Here is a 7,500-nt window from a genome sequence, read left to right as displayed (position 1 = left end):
GTGTTTAATATTCGGCCCGCCCGCTCGGAGCGAGGCCGGGAAGAGCGGCAAAGCCGCCCGCTTCTCCAGTCCGTGTTCGTGTTTCATTAGCGGCCCCCCCCCACCCGGAGCGAGGCCGCGGCGAGCGGCAACGCCGCCCGCTTCTCCAGTCCGTGTTCGTGTTTCATAAGCGGCCCCCCCCCCCTTCCGGAGCGAGGCCGCGGCGAGCGGCAAAGCCGCCCGCTTCTCCAGTCCGTGTTCGTGTTTCACATTGCCGGGGAGCCAGGCACTCATTTGTGATAAAAGTGGCACTCTGTCATATTTTCAGAAAAGTGGGACTTTGCCATATTTTCGAAAAAGTGGGACTTTGTCATATTTTCGAAAAGTGGGACTTTGTCATATTTTCGAAAAAGTGGGACTTTGTCATATTTTCGGCTCCAAAAGCTCTTAAAATGCTGTTCCCTATATATGTGCCGATAGTGTTTTGGAGATCTGGGTCAAACCTCCGCATCTTTTTGGTTTGAGGGTAGAGGTGGGGGGTCAACGCAAAAGATGCGGGCACTTAGTCATTTTTTCGGTTGGGCGACCAGGGGCGCTGTTGGCACTTTGTCATTTTTTCGGCTGGGCGACCAGGGGCGCCGTTTGCACTTAGTCATTTTTAAGGCTGGGCGACCAGGGGCGTTGAGTGTTTGGGCGACCAGGGGCGCCGTTGGCACTTAGTCATTTTTTCGGCTGGGCGACCAGGGGCGTTGAGTGTTTGGGCGACCAGGGGCGCTGTTTGCACTTAGTCATTTTTTATGGATGGGCGACCAGGGGCGTTTGTTTGCTGGGCGACCAGGGGCATTTTTGACACTTTGCCGTTTTTATGGATGGGCGACCAGGGGCGTTTGTTTGCTGGGCGACCAGGGGCATTTTTGACACTTTGCCGTTTTTATGGATGGGCGACCAGGGGCGTTTGTTTGCTGGGTGACCAGGGGCATTTTTGACACTTTGCCGTTTTTATGGATGGGCGACCAGGGGCGTTTGTTTGCTGGGCGACCAGGGGCATTTTTGACACTTTGCCGTTTTTATGGATGGGCGACCAGGGGCGTTTGTTTGCTGGGCGACCAGGGGCATTTTTGACACTTTGCCGTTTTTATGGATGGGCGACCAGGGGCGTTTGTTTGCTGGGCGACCAGGGGCATTTTTGACACTTTGCCGTTTTTATGGATGGGCGACCAGGGGCGTTTGTTTGCTGGGCGACCAGGGGCATTTTTGACACTTTGCCGTTTTTATGGATGGGCGACCAGGGGCGTTTGTTTGCTGGGCGACCAGGGGCATTTTTGACACTTTGCCGTTTTTATGGATGGGCGACCAGGGGCGTTTGTTTGCTGGGCGACCAGGGGCATTTTTGACACTTTGCCGTTTTTATGGATGGGCGACCAGGGGCGTTTGTTTGCTGGGCGACCAGGGGCATTTTTGACACTTTGCCGTTTTTATGGATGGGCGACCAGGGGCGTTTGTTTGCTGGGCGACCAGGGGCATTTTTGACACTTTGCCGTTTTTATGGATGGGCGACCAGGGGCGTTTGTTTGCTGGGCGACCAGGGGCATTTTTGACACTTTGCCGTTTTTATGGATGGGCGACCAGGGGCGTTTGTTTGCTGGGCGACCAGGGGCATTTTTGACACTTTGCCGTTTTTATGGATGGGCGACCAGGGGCGTTTGTTTGCTGGGCGACCAGGGGCATTTTTGACACTTTGCCGTTTTTATGGATGGGCGACCAGGGGCGTTTGTTTGCTGGGCGACCAGGGGCATTTTTGACACTTTGCCGTTTTTATGGATGGGCGACCAGGGGCGTTTGTTTGCTGGGCGACCAGGGGCATTTTTGACACTTTGCCGTTTTTATGGATGGGCGACCAGGGGCGTTTGTTTGCTGGGCGACCAGGGGCATTTTTGACACTTTGCCGTTTTTATGGATGGGCGACCAGGGGCGTTTGTTTGCTGGGCGACCAGGGGCATTTTTGACACTTTGCCGTTTTTATGGATGGGCGACCAGGGGCGTTTGTTTGCTGGGCGACCAGGGGCATTTTTGACACTTTGCCGTTTTTATGGATGGGCGACCAGGGGCGTTTGTTTGCTGGGCGACCAGGGGCATTTTTGACACTTTGCCGTTTTTATGGATGGGCGACCAGGGGCGTTTGTTTGCTGGGCGACCAGGGGCATTTTTGACACTTTGCCGTTTTTATGGATGGGCGACCAGGGGCGTTTGTTTGCTGGGCGACCAGGGGCATTTTTGACACTTTGCCGTTTTTATGGATGGGCGACCAGGGGCGTTTGTTTGCTGGGCGACCAGGGGCATTTTTGACACTTTGCCGTTTTTATGGATGGGCGACCAGGGGCGTTTGTTTGCTGGGCGACCAGGGGCATTTTTGACACTTTGCCGTTTTTATGGATGGGCGACCAGGGGCGTTTGTTTGCTGGGCGACCAGGGGCATTTTTGACACTTTGCCGTTTTTATGGATGGGCGACCAGGGGCGTTTGTTTGCTGGGCGACCAGGGGCATTTTTGACACTTTGCCGTTTTTATGGATGGGCGACCAGGGGCGTTTGTTTGCTGGGCGACCAGGGGCATTTTTGACACTTTGCCGTTTTTATGGATGGGCGACCAGGGGCGTTTGTTTGCTGGGCGACCAGGGGCATTTTTGACACTTTGCCGTTTTTATGGATGGGCGACCAGGGGCGTTTGTTTGCTGGGCGACCAGGGGCATTTTTGACACTTTGCCGTTTTTATGGATGGGCGACCAGGGGCGTTTGTTTGCTGGGCGACCAGGGGCATTTTTGACACTTTGCCGTTTTTATGGATGGGCGACCAGGGGCGTTTGTTTGCTGGGCGACCAGGGGCATTTTTGACACTTTGCCGTTTTTATGGATGGGCGACCAGGGGCGTTTGTTTGCTGGGTGACCAGGGGCATTTTTGACACTTTGCCGTTTTTATGGATGGGCGACCAGGGGCGTTTGTTTGCTGGGCGACCAGGGGCATTTTTGACACTTTGCCGTTTTTATGGATGGGCGACCAGGGGCGTTTGTTTGCTGGGCGACCAGGGGCATTTTTGACACTTTGCCGTTTTTATGGATGGGCGACCAGGGGCGTTTGTTTGCTGGGCGACCAGGGGCATTTTTGACACTTTGCCGTTTTTATGGATGGGCGACCAGGGGCGTTTGTTTGCTGGGCGACCAGGGGCATTTTTGACACTTTGCCGTTTTTATGGATGGGCGACCAGGGGCGTTTGTTTGCTGGGCGACCAGGGGCATTTTTGACACTTTGCCGTTTTTATGGATGGGCGACCAGGGGCGTTTGTTTGCTGGGCGACCAGGGGCATTTTTGACACTTTGCCGTTTTTATGGATGGGCGACCAGGGGCGGCTAGTGGCTGGGCGACCAGGGGCATTTTTGACACTTTGCCGTTTTTATGAATGGGCGACCAGGGGCGTTTATTGGCTGGGCGACCAGGGGCATTTTTGACACTTTGCCGTTTTTGTGGATGGGCGACCAGGGGCGCCGTGTGGCTGGGCGACCAGGGGCGTTTGTGGGACCGGGCTGACACCGGGACTTTGCCTTTAATTCGGCCGCTCCAGGGAACCAGGAACGCCGGCCTCTGCTCAGCACAAGTCGGCCTGAAGTGGGACTTTGTCATATTTTAATCCTGGGCGACCAGGGGCGTTTGAGGGACCGGGATGACACCGGCACTTTGCCTTTAATTTGGCCGCTCCAGGGAACCAGGAACGCCGGCCTCTGCTCAGCACAAGTCGGCCTGAAGTGGGACTTTGTCATATTTTAATCCTGGGCGACCAGGGGCGTTTGAGGGACCGGGATGACACCGGGACATTGCCTTTAATTTGGCCGCTCCAGGGAACCAGGAGCGCCGGCCTCTGCTCAGCACAAGTCGGCCTGAAGTGTGACTTTGTCATTTTTTAATCCTGGGCGACCAGGGGCGCCGTTGGCACTTAGTCATTTTTTCGGCTGGGCGACCAGGGGCGTTTAGTGTTTGGGCGACCAGGGGCGCTGTTGGCACTTAGTCATTTTTTCGGCTGGGCGACCAGGGGCGCCGTTGGCACTTTGTCATTTTTTCGGCTGGGCGACCAGGGGCGTTGAGTGTTTGGGCGACCAGGGGCGCTGTTGGCACTTAGTCATTTTTTCGGCTGGGCGACCAGGGGCGCCGTTGGCACTTAGTCATTTTTTCGGCTGGGCGACCAGGGGCGTTTGTGGGACTTTGTCATTTTTTGGGCTGGGCGACCAGGGGCGTTTGACACCGGCACTTTGCCTAATATTTGGCCGCTCCGGGGAACCAGGCAGGTCGGCCTCATTCCTGCACTTCTGCCCCTGAGTTGGGCGACCAGGGGCGTTTGGGGAACCGGGCGGACACCGGCACTTTGCCTAATATTTGGCCGCTTTAGGGAACCAGGCAACTCGGCCTCATTTCAGCACTTCTGCCCCTGAGTTGGGCGACCAGGGGCGTTTGGGGAACCGGGCGGACAGCGGCACTTTGCCTAATATTTGGCCGCTCCAGGGAACCAGGCAGGTCGGCCTCATTTCAGCACTTCTGCCGGTCAGTTGGGCGACCAGGGGCGTTTAAGGAACCGGGCGGACACCGGCACTTTGCCTAATATTTGGCCGCTCCAGGGAACCAGGCAACTCGGCCTCATTTCAGCACTTCTGCCCCTGAGTTGGGCGACCAGGGGCGTTTGGGGAACCGGGCGGACAGCGGCACTTTGCCTAATATTTGGCCGCTCCAGGGAACCAGGCAACTCGGCCTCATTTCAGCACTTCTCCCCTGAGTTGGGCGACCAGGGGCGTTTGGGGAACCGGGCGGACACCGGCACTTTGCCTAATATTTGGCCGATTTTGGGAACCAGGCAGGTCGGCCTCACTTCAGCACTTCTGCCCCTGAGTTGGGCGACCAGGGGCGTTTGGGGAACCGGGCGGACAGCGGCACTTTGCCTAATATTTGGCCGCTCCAGGGAACCAGGCAGGTCGGCCTCACTTCAGCACAATTCGGCCTGAAGTGTGACTTTGTCATTTTTTAAGGCTGGGCGACCAGGGGCGCTGTTAGCACTTAGTCATTTTTAAGGCTGGGCGACCAGGGGCGCTGTTGGCACTTAGTCATTTTTTTCGGCTGGGCGACCAGGGGCGTTGAGTGTTTGGGCGACCAGGGGCGCTGTTGGCACTTAGTCATTTTTTCGGCTGGGCGACCAGGGGCGCCGTTGGCACTTAGTCATTTTTTCGGCTGGGCGACCAGGGGCGTTGAGTGTTTGGGCGACCAGGGGCGCTGTTGGCACTTAGTCATTTTTTCGGCTGGGCGACCAGGGGCGTTTAGTGTTTGGGCGACCAGGGGCGTTTGTGGGACTTTGTCATTTTTTGGGCTGGGCGACCAGGGGCGTTTGACACCGGCACTTTGCCTAATTTTTAGCCGCTCCAGGGAACCAGGCAGGTCGGCCTCATTCCTGCACTTCTGCCCCTGAGTTGGGCGACCAGGGGCGTTTGGGGAACCGGGCGGACAGCGGCACTTTGCCTAATATTTGGCCGCTCCGGGGAACCAGGCAGGTCGGCCTCATTCCTGCACTTCTGCCCCTGAGTTGGGCGACCAGGGGCGTTTGGGGAACCGGGCGGACACCGGCACTTTGCTCTTTTTTTGGCCGCTTTAGGGAACCAGGCAACTCGGCCTCATTTCAGCACTTCTGCCCCTGAGTTGGGCGACCAGGGGCGTTTGGGGAACCGGGCGGACAGCGGCACTTTGCCTAATATTTGGCCGCTCCAGGGAACCAGGCAACTCGGCCTGACTTCAGCACTTCTCCCCTGAGTTGGGCGACCAGGGGCGTTTGGGGAACCGGGCGGACACCGGCACTTTGCCTAATATTTGGCCGCTTTAGGGAACCAGGCAACTCGGCCTCATTTCAGCACTTCTCCCCTGAGTTGGGCGACCAGGGGCGTTTGGGGAACCGGGCGGACACCGGCACTTTGCCTAATATTTGGCCGCTTTAGGGAACCAGGCAACTCGGCCTCATTTCAGCACTTCTCCCCTGAGTTGGGCGACCAGGGGCGTTTGGGGAACCGGGCGGACACCGGCACTTTGCTCTTTTTTTGGCCGCTTTAGGGAACCAGGCAACTCGGCCTCATTTCAGCACTTCTGCCCCTGAGTTGGGCGACCAGGGGCGTTTGGGGAACCGGGCGGACACCGGCACTTTGCCTAATATTTGGCCGATTTTGGGAACCAGGCAACTCGGCCTCATTTCAGCACTTCTCCCCTGAGTTGGGCGACCAGGGGCGTTTGGGGAACCGGGCGGACACCGGCACTTTGCTCTTTTTTTGGCCGCTCCAGGGAACCAGGCAGGTCGGCCTCATTTCAGCACTTCTGCCCCTGAGTTGGGCGACCAGGGGCGTTTGGGGAACCGGGCGGACACCGGCACTTTGCCTAATATTTGGCCGCTTTAGGGAACCAGGCAACTCGGCCTCATTTCAGCACTTCTCCCCTGAGTTGGGCGACCAGGGGCGTTTGGGGAACCGGGCGGACACCGGCACTTTGCTCTTTTTTTGGCCGCTTTAGGGAACCAGGCAACTCGGCCTCATTTCAGCACTTCTGCCCCTGAGTTGGGCGACCAGGGGCGTTTGGGGAACCGGGCGGACACCGGCACTTTGCCTAATATTTGGCCGATTTTGGGAACCAGGACACTCGGCCTCAGTTTGCCACTTCCCAGCCTGAAGTTGGACTTAGTCGTTTTTACAGCCGGCCCGAGAACCGGGCGGACAGCGGCACTTTGCCTAATATTTGGCCGCTCCAGGGAACCAGGCAACTCGGCCTGACTTCAGCACTTCTCCCCTGAGTTGGGCGACCAGGGGCGTTTGGGGAACCGGGCGGACACCGGCTTTTTGCCTAATATTTGGCCGCTCCAGGGAACCAGGACACTCGGCCTGACTTCAGCACTTCTGCCCTGAGTTGGGCGACCAGGGGCGTTTGGGGAACCGGGCGGACACCGGCACTTTGCTCTTTTTTTGGCCGCTTTAGGGAACCAGGCAACTCGGCCTCATTTCAGCACTTCTGCCCCTGAGTTGGGCGACCAGGGGCGTTTGGGGAACCGGGCGGACACCGGCTTTTTGCCTAATATTTGGCCGCTCCAGGGAACCAGGACACTCGGCCTCATTTCAGCACTTCTGCCCTGAGTTGGGCGACCAGGGGCGTTTGGGGAACCGGGCGGACAGCGGCACTTTGCCTAATATTTGGCCGCTCCAGGGAACCAGGCAGGTCGGCCTCATTTCAGCACTTCTGCCCCTGAGTTGGGCGACCAGGGGCGTTTGGGGAACCGGGCGGACACCGGCACTTTGCCTAATATTTGGCCGCTTTAGGGAACCAGGCAACTCGGCCTCATTTCAGCACTTCTCCCCTGAGTTGGGCGACCAGGGGCGTTTGGGGAACCGGGCGGACACCGGCACTTTGCTCTTTTTTTGGCCGCTTTAGGGAACCAGGCAACTCGGCCTCATTTCAGCAC

This window comes from Hippichthys cyanospilos, unplaced genomic scaffold (assembly GCF_059441005.1).
Source record: "Hippichthys cyanospilos isolate Australia breed blue-spotted pipefish unplaced genomic scaffold, RoL_Hcya_1.0 HiC_scaffold_152, whole genome shotgun sequence".
Taxonomy (NCBI): Eukaryota; Metazoa; Chordata; class Actinopteri; order Syngnathiformes; family Syngnathidae; genus Hippichthys; species Hippichthys cyanospilos.
The sequence above is the reverse complement of the archived record's forward strand: the minus strand, read 5'-3'. Positions refer to the sequence as shown.